Genomic DNA, 15,813 nt, shown 5'->3' with positions numbered 1-15,813 from the left:
CATGGAGAGGATGTGGGGTGTCTTGTCACCATGGAGAGGATGTGGGGTGTCTTGTCACCATGGAGAGGATGTGGGGTGTCTTGTCACCATGGAGAGGATGTGGGGTGTCTTGTCACCATGGAGAGGATGTGGGGTGTCTTGTCACCATGGAGAGGATGTGGGCTGTCTTGTCACCATGGAGAGGATGTGTGTGTATCCTCTGTGTGTGTATCCTCTGTGTGTGTATCCTCTGTGTGTGTCCCCTCTGTCTGTGTGTCCCCTCTGTCTGTGTGTCCCCTCTGTCTGTGTGTCCCCTCTGTCTGTGTGTCCCCTCTGTCTGTGTGTGTGTGTCCTCTGTCTGTGTGTGTGTGTGTGTCCTCTGTCTGCGTGTGTGTGGCTCCCGTGTGTGTGTGTGTGAGTTAGTGTGTGTGTGTGTTAGTGTGTCCTTTGTGTGTGTCCTCTGTGTGTGTTAGTGTGTCCTCTGTGTGTGTTAGTGTGTGTGTGTGTGTGTGTGTGTGTGTGTGTGTGTGTGTGTGTGTGTGTGTGTGTGTGTGTGTGTGTGTGTGTGTGTGTGTGTGTGTGTGTGTGTGTTAGTGTGTCCTCTGTGTGTGTTAGTGTGTCCTCTGTGTGTGTTAGTGTGTCCTCTGTGTGTGTTAGTGTGTCCTCTGTGTGTGTGTGTGTGTGTGTGTGTGTGTGTGTGTGTGTGTGTGTGTGTGTGTGTGTGTGTGTGTGTGTGTGTGTGTGTGTGTGTGTGTGTGTGTGTGTGTGTGTGCATAACCAGCATGATCTTCACCCGTTTCATAGCTTCATAACAATCAGCTCTGAAGCAGGAAGTACTAACACATCACAATGACCTTTTTAGCTGTTTGCTCTGCCTCTCCTCCTCCCTTTCCTATCGCTCCTCTCCTCTAATGCCACACAATAGAGTACTGTTAAATGCAGGGGGGGGGGGGGACTGGGTGAAAGCGCCAGCCTCTCTCTTGGAACACTCTGACAGAGAGAGAACCCTGGTGTTTCAGCACACACAGCCGGCTGGTGATTTGGTAGCTAGTCTGCTTCCCACCCTGCCTCCTCCTCCCCCTCTCTTCTCTCCTTCCCTTTTTATTCTTGCTCTCTCTTTGGCTCACTCAGCTCGGCCCCTCCTCCCTCCCCTGCTGCGTTGCCAGGCAACAGTGGTCTGGAGCAATGGGAGCAGGGGTGGCGAGGGAGGGAGGGAGTAGAGGAAGAGTAGAGAGAGAGAGAGAGAGAGAGTTGAGGGGGAGGGAGCAGGGCCAAGCAGAGCGGAGCAAAGCGATTGGTGGAGCAGATTGGTGTATGATTTATTAGCGGGGCTGGAGAGGCAGGAGAGATGGAATGAAGGGAGGACGAGAGCGGAGAGCCCAGACGGCAGCTGAAATGGAGCTTTTAACCGGAGCCGGCATGTAGAGGGGGGGAAAGGAGGGAGGGAAGGAAGGCAGAGAGACGGAAAGGAAGGAGTGAAGGAGTGGGCAGAGAGGATTAGAGGAGTGAAGTGGGGGGAGGGAGGAGGAGGAGGAGGAGTGTGTTGCAGTACAGTCAGCCGTCTGAACAGCTCAGCCAACTGAGCAATACATCTCCAGACAGCCAGGCTGTGAGAACAGGACATTAGTGGGGATGAGATATAATTGGGTGATATGATTGGGACTGGGGGGAGTGGCTGCTGCTGTGTAGTGATGGGTGTTAATTGTGGAGGGGACTCTGGATCTGTCTCCATCCGTCTGTATGTTAGACACATGAGATTTCTCAAGACCGCATTGGGGCGATTTTGACAAAGCTTCTGTTAATGATACGTCTTGCAATAGAGACCGGGTGTTTACAAAATGACACTGATCGGCACAAGGCGAGAGCTATGGTAATTCATTAAAATATATTAGTCACAAGCAATATCTCAATTGGCCTAAGGGGGGCGCTGCATCATTTGTGGGGGACGACATGTTTACCGTTGCCTCGTTGAGGTTAGTCACAAGCAGGGCCAGAGCCCATACACCCCAGGAAATGAAGTACCGCTTTACGGCACTGACGCCGCTTTACGGCACTGACGCCGCTTTACGGCACAAGCATTAAATACATCACACATTAACTGGAAGTGTACTGCAGTCAACCAACAGTCTCTCTTCCTGGACCGGCCTTCTGGCTTTCTGCAGTTTAACTTCCCAGAATGCTTTTCACTGCAGTTGTGATTCGGTGAAGAAACCAGGGCTGTCCCCAACAACAACAATAAAATCATCTTGGTCAGCCTATAGTCGATTGGTCGAAATGTTAAAACGTTTATTTTTCGTATATCAACTTTATATGCGTTGGCTTGTCTGATTCTTTTAAGCTCAATGTTTGCTGAACTAAGACACACACGGCTCGAGGTGGCCAGAGATGAAGAAAAACTTGACCCGACCATCGTCCTCCCGCTCCTGCTGGCGTTCTCAGATTCTGCCGTTACTCTCCTGAAGTTGCCGACGATAAGCTACACGAGGAGTTTGCAACCGTTCTCGTGCGTGAATGACCATTTATCTGGCCATTTCTACCAATCTCCAGGCCAATTTATGGTTTTCATTTTTCCTGGAACAGTTACATTTAATTTATAAGATGTCTTTGTATCTCAATTTATAATTATATCTAAATTAAAATAATACAAAACTCTAAAAAGCAACTTTTATTGCCATTTAACATCTATGTAAGAAAAATAATAAAGAAATTCAATAAAGCCAACAAACTTACAACATTGTGTCAACTCTTAACTTGGGTCTGGATCAAAGCTCTCACTAGCAAACTTACAACATTGTATCAACTCTTAACTTGGGTCTGGCTCAAAGCTCTCACTAGCAAACTTACAACATTGTATCAACTCTTAACTTGGGTCTGGATCAAAGCTCTCACTAGCAAACTTACAACATTGTATCAACTCTTAACTTGGGTCTGGATCAAAGCTCTCACTAGCAAACTTATAACATTTTATCAACTCTTAACTTGGGTCTGGATCAAAGCTCTCACTAGCAAACTTACAACATTGTATCAACTCTTAACTTGGGTCTGGATCAAAGCTCTCACTAGCAAACTTACAACATTGTATCAACTCTTAACTTGGGTCTGGATCAAAGCTCTCACTAGCAAACTTACAACATTGTATCAACTCTTAACTTGGGTCTGGCTCAAAGCTCTCACTAGCAAACTTACAACATTGTATCAACTCTTAACTTGGGTCTGGATCAAAGCTCTCACTAGCAAACTTACAACATTGTATCAACTCTTAACTTGGTTCTGGATCAAAGCTCTCACTAGCAAACTTACAACATTGTATCAACTCTTAACTTGGGTCTGGATCAAAGCTCTCACTAGCAAACTTACAACATTGTATCAACTCTTAACTTGGGTCTGGATCAAAGCTCTCACTAGCAAACTTACAACATTGTATCAACTCTTAACTTGGGTCTGGATCAAAGCTCTCACTAGCAAACTTACAACATTGTATCAACTCTTAACTTGGGTCTGGATCAAAGCTCTCACTAGCAAACTTACAACATTGTATCAACTCTTAACTTGGGTCTGGATCAAAGCTCTCACTAGCAAACTTACAACATTGTATCAACTCTTAACTTGGGTCTGGATCAAAGCTCTCACTAGCAAACTTACAACATTGTATCAACTCTTAACTTGGGTCTGGCTCAAAGCTCTCACTAGCAAACTTACAACATTGTATCAACTCTTAACTTGGGTCTGGCTCAAAGCTCTCACTAGCAAACTTACAACATTGTATCAACTCTTAACTTGGGTCTGGCTCAAAGCTCTCACTAGCAAACTTAAAACATTGTATCAACTCTTAACTTGGGTCTGGCTCAAAGCTCTCACTAGCAAACTTACAACATTGTATAAAATATTCTGGGCCTTCAGCATTTCCTGTGCTAGGAAATGGACAGACACAGCTGTAGGCTATTTGAGCAACAGATAAGAAGCAATTAAGTAGGTCTATTTTATGACGTTTCGACTGGATCAGAGCACAGCATTAACCCCCCTTTTCACGCTGAGTGGTTATCGACAGGGGGAGAGAGAGATGGAAAGATTTTTCTAATACATTGAGGAATTATTGTCTTTCTCAATGTGATGTAAAAACAGACTTTGTTTGCTTGCTGTTTGAGATGAACAAAATATGACTTTGAAAAGCTCCACTGCTCATTAGTGGTGGGAAGTTAAGCCAATCAGAAATACTATCAGATCCCCAAATGGACACATTTATATGCCTCCATTTTCACGCAGGCCAGGTAGCCTATAGACCTACTTCTATGTGTAATCAGACCAGGTAGTCTATAGACCTACTTATATGTGTAATCAGATAGTCTATAGGTCTACTTCTATGTGTAATCAGGTAGTCTATAGACCTACTTCTATGTGTAATCAGGTAGTCTATAGACCTACTTCTATGTGTAATCAGGTAGTCTATAGACCTACTTCTATGTGTAATCAGGTAGTCTATAGGCCTACTTCTATGTGTAATCAGGTAGTCTATAGGTCTACTTCTATGTGTAATCAGGTAGTCTATAGGTTTACTTCTATGTGTAATCAGGCCAGGTAGTCTATAGGTCTACTTCTATGTGTAATCAGGTAGTCTATAGACCTACTTCTATGTGTAATCAGGCCAGGTAGTCTATAGACCTACTTCTATGTGTAATCAGGTAGTCTATAGGTCTACTTCTATGTGTAATCAGGTCAGGTAGTCTATAGACCTACTTCTATGTGTAATCAGACCAGGTAGTCTATAGACCTACTTCTATGTGTAATCAGACCAGGTAGTCTATAGACCTACTTCTATGTGTAATCAGGCCAGGTAGTCTATAGACCTACTATGTTATCAGGTAGTCTATAGACCTACTTCTATGTGTAATCAGGTAGTCTATAGACCTACTGCTATGTGTAATCAGGTAGTCTATAGACCTACTTCTATGTGTAATCAGACCAGGTAGCCTATAGACCTACTTCTATGTGTAATCAGGTAGTCTATAGACCTACTTCTATGTGTAATCAGGTAGTCTATAGACCTACTTCTATGTGTAATCAGACCAGGTAGTCTATAGACCTACTTCTATGTGTAATCAGGCCAGGTAGTCTATAGACCTACTTCTATGTTATCAGGTAGTCTATAGACCTACTTCTATGTGTAATCAGGTAGTCTATAGACCTACTGCTATGTGTAATCAGGTAGTCTATAGACCTACTTCTATGTGTAATCAGGTAGTCTATAGACCTACTTCTATGTGTAATCAGGTAGTCTATAGGCCTACTTCTATGTGTAATCAGGTAGTCTATAGACCTACTTCTATGTGTAACCAGGTAGTCTATAGACCTACTTCTATGTGTAATCAGGCCAGGTAGTCTATAGACCTACTTCTATGTGTAATCAGGTAGTCTATAGACCTACTTCTATGTGTAATCAGACCAGGTAGTCTATAGACCTACTTCTATGTGTAATCAGGTAGTCTATAGACCTACTTCTATGTGTAATCAGACCAGGTAGTCTATAGACCTACTTCTATGTGTAATCAGGTAGTCTATAGACCTACTTCTATGTGTAATCAGGTAGTCTATAGACCTACTGCTATGTGTAATCAGGTAGTCTATAGACCTACTGCTATGTGTAATCAGGTAGTCTATAGACCTACTTCTATGTGTAATAAGGCCAAAACCTACTCATTGGAAGGGTCTCTTTATTTTACTATTTAATTGTAAATATATATATTTTTTTCTTCATATAACACTTTTTTTTGGTTTACTACATGATTCCATGTGTGTTATTTCATAGTTTTGATGTCATCACTATTATTCTACAATGTAGAAAATAGTAAAAAAAATAGATAGAATTTTGCGTATGGAAAATATCGGAGACTTTTTTTTTCTTAAGCTCATGAAACCAACACACGTTTTATATTTTTGTTCAATGTTGATAAGTATATACAACCCCATACCAGGTGAGGACACCCCATAGAGATACTATATAATGCATATACAAGTTTGGATACAACTACTGGATCGAAGGGTTTTTCTTTATTAAAAAAAAAAAAAAAAAGTTCTACATTGTAGGACAATAGAAAGAAACCCTTCCAACCTTCCAATGAGTAGGTGTCCAAACATTTGACTGGTACTGTCAAAGGCCGACCAATAGCCTATTGTCCCGACGACTAAATGGAGTCAGCCCTAGAAGACACAATGTATAAAAGTTTTTTTTTTTTTTTTTACTATTTATTTGGTCTTTTTGCCCATCAGGGCTTACATGTCTCATTTACAAAATCACATTTTTGGAGCTAATTTAGCTGAAATAGTGAAAATTGATCTGTCATTTATCCGACCATATTGATTTAACATGGTCATCTCTCTCATCTATCAGGTTGTATTTTAGTATATCCAGAGTGTACCTGAGGAGGTTGTGGGGGGATCACACACACACACACACACACACACACACACACACACACACACACACACACACACACACACACACACACACACAGAGGACAGGAATGTTTCTCTCTCTCCTGTTGTAGCTGGCTCCATCTGCTGGCTAATCAACTGCCTCACTTCACTTCCACACTCACAACGCTAATCATCTAGCTGGACAGTCAAGCTCCATCTCTGATAGATGTTACAGGCTTCTACAGAACATTAAAGCCGTCCTCCTCTACTCTTCCATAAGGAGTATTGTCTGTGGTAGGTTAGCTACTAACAGGGAGAGAAAAAAGAGCGTGTAATTAATTTGCTATATTTTGTAATTGTTAGGTTTTACTCGGATGGCATGTCCTATAAGGCAGAGTGGTTCTGACCTTTTTCCATTCCGTGAAACACCTTCAAAAGCACTTGAGGTCTACAATTTGTTTGAAACATATCTTGGCGGTCAAAGTAGTCCGTTTCAGCAGTGAATGTGATCATTTAAAGGCCTGTTATAAACTATTTTGCTTTGTTAAAAGTGGAGCGTTCAGTTCAGTTTATTACAGTGTTCACCAGAGCGTTGAGGTTATTAGTGTTCACCAGAGCGTGGAGGTTATTAGTGTTCACCAGAGCGTGGAGGTTATTAGTGTTCACCAGAGCGTTGAGGTTATTAGTGTTCACCAGAGCGTGGAGGTTATTAGTGTTCACCAGAGCGTTGAGGTTATTAGTGTTCACCAGAGCGTTGAGGTTATTAGTGTTCACCAGAGCGTTGAGGTTATTAGTGTTCACCAGAACATTGAGGTTATTAGTGTTCACCAGAACATTGAGGTTATTAGTGTTCACCAGAACATTGAGGTTATTAGTGTTCACCAGAACATTGAGGTTATTAGTGTTCACCAGAACATTGAGGTTATTAGTGTTCACCAGAACATTGAGGTTATTAGTGTTCACCAGAACATTGAGGTTATTAGTGTTCACCAGAACATTGAGGTTATTAGTGTTCACCAGAACATTGAGGTTATTAGTGTTCACCAGAACATTGAGGTTATTAGTGTTCACCAGAACATTGAGGTTATTAGTGTTCACCAGAACATTGAGGTTATTAGTGTTCACCAGAACATTGAGGTTATTAGTGTTCACCAGAACATTGAGGTTATTAGTGTTCACCAGAACATTGAGGTTATTACGGTGTTCACCAGAGCGTTGAGGTTATTAGTGTTCACCAGAACATTGAGGTTATTAGTGTTCACCAGAACATTGAGGTTATTAGTGTTCACCAGAACATTGAGGTTATTACGGTGTTCACCAGAGCGTTGAGGTTATTAGTGTTCACCAGAACATTGAGGTTATTAGTGTTCACCAGAACATTGAGGTTATTAGTGTTCACCAGAACATTGAGGTTATTAGTGTTCACCAGAACATTGAGGTTATTAGTGTTCACCAGAACATTGAGGTTATTAGTGTTCACCAGAACGTTGAGGTTATTACGGTGTTCACCAGAGCGTTGAGGTTATTAGTGTTCACCAGAGCGTTGAGGTTATTAGTGTTCACCAGAGCGTTGAGGTTATTAGTGTTCACCAGAGCGTTGAGGTTATTACAGTGTTCACCAGAGCGTTGAGGTTATTAGTGTTCACCAGAGCGTTGAGGTTATTAGTGTTCACCAGAGCGTTGAGGTTATTAGTGTTCACCAGAGCGTTGAGGTTATTAGTGTTCACCAGAGCGTTGAGGTTATTAGTGTTCACCAGAGCGTTGAGGTTATTACAGTGTTCACCAGAGCGTTGAGGTTATTAGTGTTCACCAGAATGTTGAGGTTATTAGTGTTCACCAGAGCGTTGAGGTTATTAGTGTTCACCAGAATGTTGAGGTTATTAGTGTTCACCAGAGCATTGAGGTTATTAGTGTTCACCAGAGCGTTGAGGTTATTAGTGTTCACCAGAGCGTGGAGGTTATTAGTGTTCACCAGAGCGTTGAGGTTATTAGTGTTCACCAGAATGTTGAGGTTATTAGTGTTCACCAGAGCGTTGAGGTTATTAGTGTTCACCAGAACGTTGAGGTTATTAGTGTTCACCAGAGCGTGGAGGTTATTAGTGTTCACCAGAGCGTGGAGGTTATTAGTGTTCACCAGAGCGTGGAGGTTATTAGTGTTCACCAGAACATTCAGTTCAGTTTATTACAGTGTTCACCAGAGCGTTGAGGTTATTAGTGTTCACCAGAGCATTGAGGTTATTAGTGTTCACCAGAACATTGAGGTTATTACAGTGTTCACCAGAACATTGAGGTTATTAGTGTTCACCAGAGCGTTGAGGTTATTAATGTTCACCAGAGCGTTGAGGTTATTAGTGTTCACCAGAGCGTTGAGGTTATTAGTGTTCACCAGAGTGTTGAGGTTATTAGTGTTCACCAGAACATTGAGGTTATTAGTGTTCACCAGAGCGTTGAGGTTATTAATGTTCACCAGAGCGTTGAGGTTATTAGTGTTCACCAGAGCGTTGAGGTTATTACAGTGTTCACCAGAGCGTTGAGGTTATTAGTGTTCACCAGAGCGTTGAGGTTATTAGTGTTCACCAGAGCGTTGAGGTTATTAGTGTTCACCAGAGCGTTGAGGTTATTAGTGTTCACCAGAGCGTTGAGGTTATTAGTGTTCACCAGAGCGTTGAGGTTATTAGTGTTCACCAGAGCATTGAGGTTATTAGTGTTCACCAGAGCGTTGAGGTTATTAGTGTTCACTAGAACATTGAGGTTATTAGTGTTCACCAGAACATTGAGGTTATTATGGTGTTCACCAGAACGTTGAGGTTATTAGTGTTCACCAGAGCGTTGAGGTTATTATGGTGTTCACCAGAACATTGAGGTTATTACAGTGTTCACCAGAGCGTTGAGGTTATTAATGTTCACCAGAGCGTTGAGGTTATTAGTGTTCACCAGAACATTAAGGTTATTACAGTGTTCACCAGAGCGTTGAGGTTATTAGTGTTCACCAGAGCGTTGAGGTTATTAGTGTTCACCAGAACATTCAGTTCAGTTTATTACAGTGTTCACCAGAGCATTGAGGTTATTAGTGTTTACCAGAGCGTTGAGGTTATTAGTGTTCACCAGAGCGTTGAGGTTATTAGTGTTCACCAGAGCGTTGAGGTTATTAGTGTTCACCAGAACATTGAGGTTATTAGTGTTCACCAGAGCGTTGAGGTTATTAGTGTTCACCACAGCATTGAGGTTATTAGTGTTCACCAGAGCGTTGAGGTTATTAGTGTTCACCAGAGCGTTGAGGTTATTACAGTGTTCACCAGAGCTTTGAGGTTATTATAGTGTTCACCAGAACGTTGAGGTTATTAGTGTTCACCAGAACATTGAGGTTATTAGTGTTCACCAGAGCGTTGAGGTTATTAGTGTTCACCAGAGCGTTGAGGTTATTATAGTGTTCACCAGAGCGTTGAGGTTATTAGTGTTCACCAGAGCGTTGAGGTTATTAGTGTTCACCAGATTGTTGAGGTTATTAGTGTTCACCAGAGCGTTGAAGTTATTAGTGTTCACCAGAGCTTTGAGGTTATTATAGTGTTCACCAGAACGTTGAGGTTATTAGTGTTCACCAGAGCGTTGAGGTTATTAGTGTTCACCAGAGCGTTGAGGTTATTAGTGTTCACCAGAACATTGAGGTTATTAGTGTTCACCAGAGCGTTGAGGTTATTAGTGTTCACCAGAGCGTGGAGGTTATTACAGTGTTCACCAGAGCGTGGAGGTTATTAGTGTTCACCAGAGCGTGGAGGTTATTAGTGTTCACCAGAACATTCAGTTCAGTTTATTACAGTGTTCACCAGAGCGTTGAGGTTATTAGTGTTCACCAGAACGTTGAGGTTATTAGTGTTCACCAAAGCGTTGAGGTTATTAGTGTTCACCAGAGCGTTGAGGTTATTAGTGTTCACCAGAACATTGAGGTTATTAGTGTTCACCAGAACATTGAGGTTATTAGTGTTCACCAGAGCATTGATGTTATTAGTGTTCACCAGAGCGTGGAGGTTATTAGTGTTCACCAGAGCGTTGAGGTTATTAGTGTTCACCAGAGCGTTGAGGTTATTAGTGTTCACCAGAGCGTGGAGGTTATTAGTGTTCACCAGAACATTGAGGTTATTAGTGTTCACCAGAACATTGAGGTTATTAGTGTTCACCAGAGCGTTGAGGTTATTACAGTGTTCACCAGAACATTGAGGTTATTAGTGTTCACCAGAGCGTGGAGGTTATTAGTGTTCACCAGAGCGTTGAGGTTATTAGTGTTCACCAGAGCGTGGAGGTTATTAGTGTTCACCAGAACGTTGAGGTTATTAGTGTTCACCAGAACATTGAGGTTATTAGTGTTCACCAGAACATTGAGGTTATTAGTGTTCACCAGAGCGTTGAGGTTATTAGTGTTCACCAGAACATTGAGGTTATTAGTGTTCACCAGAGCGTTGAGGTTATTAGTGTTCACCAGAGCGTTGAGGTTATTAGTGTTCACCAGAGCGTTGAGGTTATTACAGTGTTCACCAGAGCGTTGAGGTTATTAGTGTTCACCAGAGCTTTGAGGTTATTAGTGTTCACCAGAGCGGCCAGGTTATTACACAGTGTCCCCCGGAGCGGCCAGGTTATTACACAGTGTCCCCCGGAGCGGCCAGGTTATTACAGTGTCCTCCGGAGCGGCCAGGTTATTACACAGTGTCCCCCGGAGCGGCCAGGTTATTACACAGTGTCCCCCGGAGCGGCCAGGTTATTACACAGTGTCCCCGGAGCGGCCAGGTTATTACACGGTGTCCCCCGGAGCGGCCAGGTTATTACAGTGTCCCCCGGAGCGGCCAGGTTATTACACAGTGTCCCCCGGAGCGGCCAGGTTATTACAGTGTCCCCCGGAGCGGCCAGGTTATTACACAGTGTCCCCCGGAGCGGCCAGGTTATTACACAGTGTCCCCCGGAGCGGCCAGGTTATTACACAGTGTTCACCGGAGCGGCCAGGTTATTACAGTGTCCCCCGGAGCGGCCAGGTTATTACAGTGTCCCCCGGAGCGGCCAGGTTACTACACAGTGTCCCCCGGAGCGGCCAGGTTATTACACAGTGTCCCCCGGAGCGGCCAGGTTATTACAGTGTCCTCCCGGAGCGGCCAGGTTATTACACAGTGTCCCCCGGAGCGGCCAGGTTATTACACAGTGTCCCCGGAGCGGCCAGGTTATTACACAGTGTCCCCCGGAGCGGCCAGGTTATTACACAGTGTGTCCCCGGAGCGGCCAGGTTATTACACAGTGTCCCCCCGGAGCGGCCAGGTTATTACGGAGCGGCCAGGTTATTACACAGTGTCCCCGGAGCGGCCAGGTTATTACACAGTGTCCCCCCCCGGAGCGGCCAGGTTATTACAGTGTCCCCCCAGGAGCGTCCCCCAGGTTAGGTTTACACAGTGTCCCCCGGAGCGGCCAGGTTATTACACAGTGTCCCCCGGAGCGGCCAGGTTATTACACAGTGTTCACCGGAGCGGCCAGGTTATTACAGTGTCCCCCGGAGCGGCCAGGTTACTACACAGTGTCCCCCGGAGCGGCCAGGTTATTACAGTGTCCTCCGGAGCGGCCAGGTTATTACAGTGTCCCCCGGAGCGGCCAGGTTATTACACAGTGTCCCCCGGAGCGGCCAGGTTATTAGAGTGTCCTCCGGAGCGGCCAGGTTATTACAGTGTCCCCCGGAGCAGCCAGGTTATTACAGTGTCCCCCGGAGCGGCCAGGTTATTACACAGTGTCCTTATATGAAAGTGTGTCGTAATTCACTGCAGCTCTTGCATAATTGTACATTGTAGCTTACTTGTTGCGAAATAGTTTTTATTTTTGTCTGGTCACAGATCGTTCCGTTTTTATTTTTGCAACTGAGTATTTCCGGTTAGCTACTTCTCTTTCATTCCCCGACCAGAGCAGACCTGAGTGTGTAAACATTCTGTGGTTCCATAATGCTCGTTCGTGTTCATCAGGGTTTTCCAAAGGGTGCACGTTTTTGTTTTTGCTCACTATACACTACAGCCGATTCAAATAATCAACTAGTCATCCAGCTTTGATCATTTGAATCAACATAAACCAAAACGTGTACCCTTTGGGGTCCCAGGACCGAGTTTGGGAAACGCTGGTGTACATGAAAACAGCTTGGCATTCTAACACATACATGACTGGCAGAAAATCCATGTCTGGTTTTACCTCTCACTTGTCTCCTTTTACTGTGGCCAACACATTTCTCCACATATTGTCCCTACCTTCCTCCCTCTTGCTCCCAGCCTGTCCTGTGTGTGTTGACCCCAAATACCGGAATATATTTAAAGGGCTGTCGCTTTAACGATCGGCAGTGGCTGGAAAGTTATGACAACAGTGAAGTTTGTGGATTGGTCAGTGTAGCTACATGCATGTAATGTGGAGGCTAGAGAATCCAATAAACCAGCTTTAGCTGTCCTCACATCACAACAGGCTAGAGGGAGCCGAGTAGAAACCCGGGCCGTGCCAGGGGAGGAACCCGGGCCGTGCCAGGGGAGTAACCCGGGCCGTGCCAGGGGAGTAACCCGGGCCGTGCCAGGGGAGTAACCCGGGCCGTGCCAGGGGAGTAACCCGGGCCGTGCCAGGGGAGTAACCCGGGCCGTGCCAGGGGAGTAACCCGGGCCGTGCCAGGGGAGTAACCCGGGCCGTGCCAGGGGAGTAACCCGGGCCGTGCCAGGGGAGTAACCCGGGCCGTGCCAGGGGAGGAACCCGGGCCGTGCCAGGGGAGGAACCCGGGCCGTGCCAGGGGAGGAACCCGGGCCCGTGCCAGGGGAGGAACCCGGGCCCGTGCCAGGGGAGGAACCCGGGCCGTGCCAGGGGAGGAACCCGGGCCTTGCCAGGGGAGGAACCCGGGCCGTGCCAGGGGAGGAACCCGGGCCGTGCCAGGGGAGGAACCCGGGCCGTGCCTGGGGAGGAACCCGGGCCGTGCCAGGGGAGGAACCCGGGCCGTGCCAGGGGAGGAACCCGGGCCGTGCCAGGGGAGGAACCCGGGCCGTGCCACTGAGCTCCGGCTCCTATTAACGTTTTTCAGTTGACCGACCAGAGGCTCTCTAGGGCTCCACTCAGTCATGTATACTGAACAAAAATATAAACACATCAATTTCAACTATTTTACTGAGTTAAAGTTTATATAAGGAAATCAGTCAATTGAAAATGTATTAGTTTCTAATCTATGGCTTTCACATGACTGGGCAGGGGCGTAGCCATGGTCGAGCCTGTTAGGGCATAGGTCCACCCTATTCGGAGCCAAGCCCAGCCAATCAGAAAGGCCTTTATTACCGACAGAAATAGTAAAAACATCATATGAAAATATTGTTCTCTGTTTTCTGATTGTAAGATTGCACCCACAGATCCCAGATTATTTTTTGAAATTGAGATTGATGAAACATGCCAACAACATCTGTTCAAATCGTTTAAACATAAAAAAAATACTGGCTGGTTTCAGACGATCCCGCATGTGAAGAAGCAGGGTGTGGAGGTCCTGGGCAGGTGTGGTTGCATGTGGTCAGTTGTTGTGAGACCAGTTGGGCGTACTGCCAAATTCTGGTGGAGAAATTAACATTCAATTATCTGACAACAGCACCCGTGCACATTCCTGAAGTCAGCATGCCAATTGTACTCTCCCTCAAAACTTGAGACATCTGTGGCATTGTGTTTTGTGGAACAAAACTGCACATTTTAGAGTGGCCTTTTATTGTCCCCGGCACAAGGTGCACCTGTGTAATGATCATGGTGTTTAATCAGCTTCTTGATATGCCACACCTGTCAGGTGGATGGATTATCTTGGAAAAGCAGAAATGCTCACTAACAGGGATGTAAACACATGTGTGCACAACATTTGAGAGAAATACCATTTTTGTACATATGGAACATTTCTGGGATCTTTTATTTCAGCTCATGAAACATGGGACCAACACTTTACATGTTGCGTTTTATATTTTGTTCAGTGTATATATATATATATAAACCATGTATTAAAGTCACTGGGCAGCCATCTTGGTACTCCTCCTCCATTTGTAGAATAAATAAATATATATTTTAGTTGCACACATTTATTCTATTTGACTCCTTAATGTGTATTTTTAAATTATATTATGTGAGCTAGAGTTCTAATGTTACTGTCCCCACTACAACAAAATACTTCAATATATGTAATTTTGTCCTTGGAATACTGTGGAATTCCCTTCATTCCTACGGGGAGTACCAATATGGCCGACCCGGTGGCTTCACAGCCTCTCAATGGCAAATGCACAGCGTCGACAATCCAGGGTTTTATATACATCACTGGCTCCATTCCACTGCGCTCCGGCGCCGCACCAGGTTTTTCAGGCTGCCACTGACCAGATGCGTTCTAGGTCTCCACTCCACTGGGCTCTTTATACTCTCCGGGTTTTCCAGGCCGCTACCGACCAGAGGCTCTCTAGCAGAAAGATCACATATAAAGTCACCCCTTTGTAGTGGAAGAGCACAGAGTGACAAGCTATTTCTTGCTTGTTAAAAAAATAAAAAAAAATAAAAAATAAAAGACGCGCTGTTGTTTGTATCTATTTGGAGACGAGGGATTTTTCCTATATACCTGTGGGTTGGCGTAGAGATTTATGGAGGGGTCTCACCGGGACTTTAACGCGCTTTTCTCTGGACGTACTTGATTGGAGCGAGAGAGGGGGTTGGCTGAAATTCTTAACTGAAGAAAGAACCGTACTGGTAGCGGGTAACGGGGTTTGCCTGCCTGCCTCTGGAAGCTGAAAGGAAATCTGTTAGTTGTCTGCTTCACTGGTCGTGAATGTCTTCAGCCTCTCTTCCCCCCCCCTCCCCCCCCCCAGCTTGTTATGGCTCACAGACTGTCTCTTGGATGAGAAGAAATACCGAAATACATTTTAGGTTTGTGTTTTTAACCGTTTTTTTAAATTATATTTTTTTTAAATGTTTAATTCCTTTTTGCTGGTTTTGTTGTTGTGAGGTGCTGAGAGTTGATTGGCTGGTTTTGAGGTAAAAAAATATCAACCGCTTGTTGAAATGGAGAAAGTTGTTTTCCTCCGTCCTGTCACTGTGGATTTGTAATTATTATTTTTTTTTTTTGTCTTTTCTCAGGTTTCCTATTTGGTCCGACATGCAAGCACGCGATTATATAAGTGTTGTATTTTGCTGAGAAATATGGTCTGTGTACTATAGTAAAATAATTGACTGTGAACACAGTCAAAGGAAATATCTTGCAATTATACAAGTTATTGAAGTGAAGTTGAGTTTTGGCTTTGAATGTCTGCTTTGTGAGATCCCGATATTATTCTCCCTGAATCTGACATTTCCTGTGTGATTTATGAAACAATAGATGTCCATAGCTTCTCTTTTCATACCACATGAAAGAGCAAAGTAGTAGAATTTCAA

At 44.5% G+C, this 15,813-nt stretch overlaps 1 protein-coding gene across 8 annotated transcripts in view; it reads left to right on the top strand.

The window, feature by feature from the left end:
* The window catches only part of LOC118377411 (arginine-glutamic acid dipeptide repeats protein-like), a 384,037-nt gene that overhangs the window by 308,450 nt on the left and 59,774 nt on the right, over positions 1-15,813 (top strand). The gene's annotated exons all lie outside the window — the stretch shown is intronic.

The sequence above is a fragment of the Oncorhynchus keta genome, chromosome 27 (assembly GCF_023373465.1).
Source record: "Oncorhynchus keta strain PuntledgeMale-10-30-2019 chromosome 27, Oket_V2, whole genome shotgun sequence".
NCBI classification, from domain to species: Eukaryota; Metazoa; Chordata; class Actinopteri; order Salmoniformes; family Salmonidae; genus Oncorhynchus; species Oncorhynchus keta.
The sequence above is the reverse complement of the archived record's forward strand: the minus strand, read 5'-3'. Positions and strand labels throughout refer to the sequence as shown.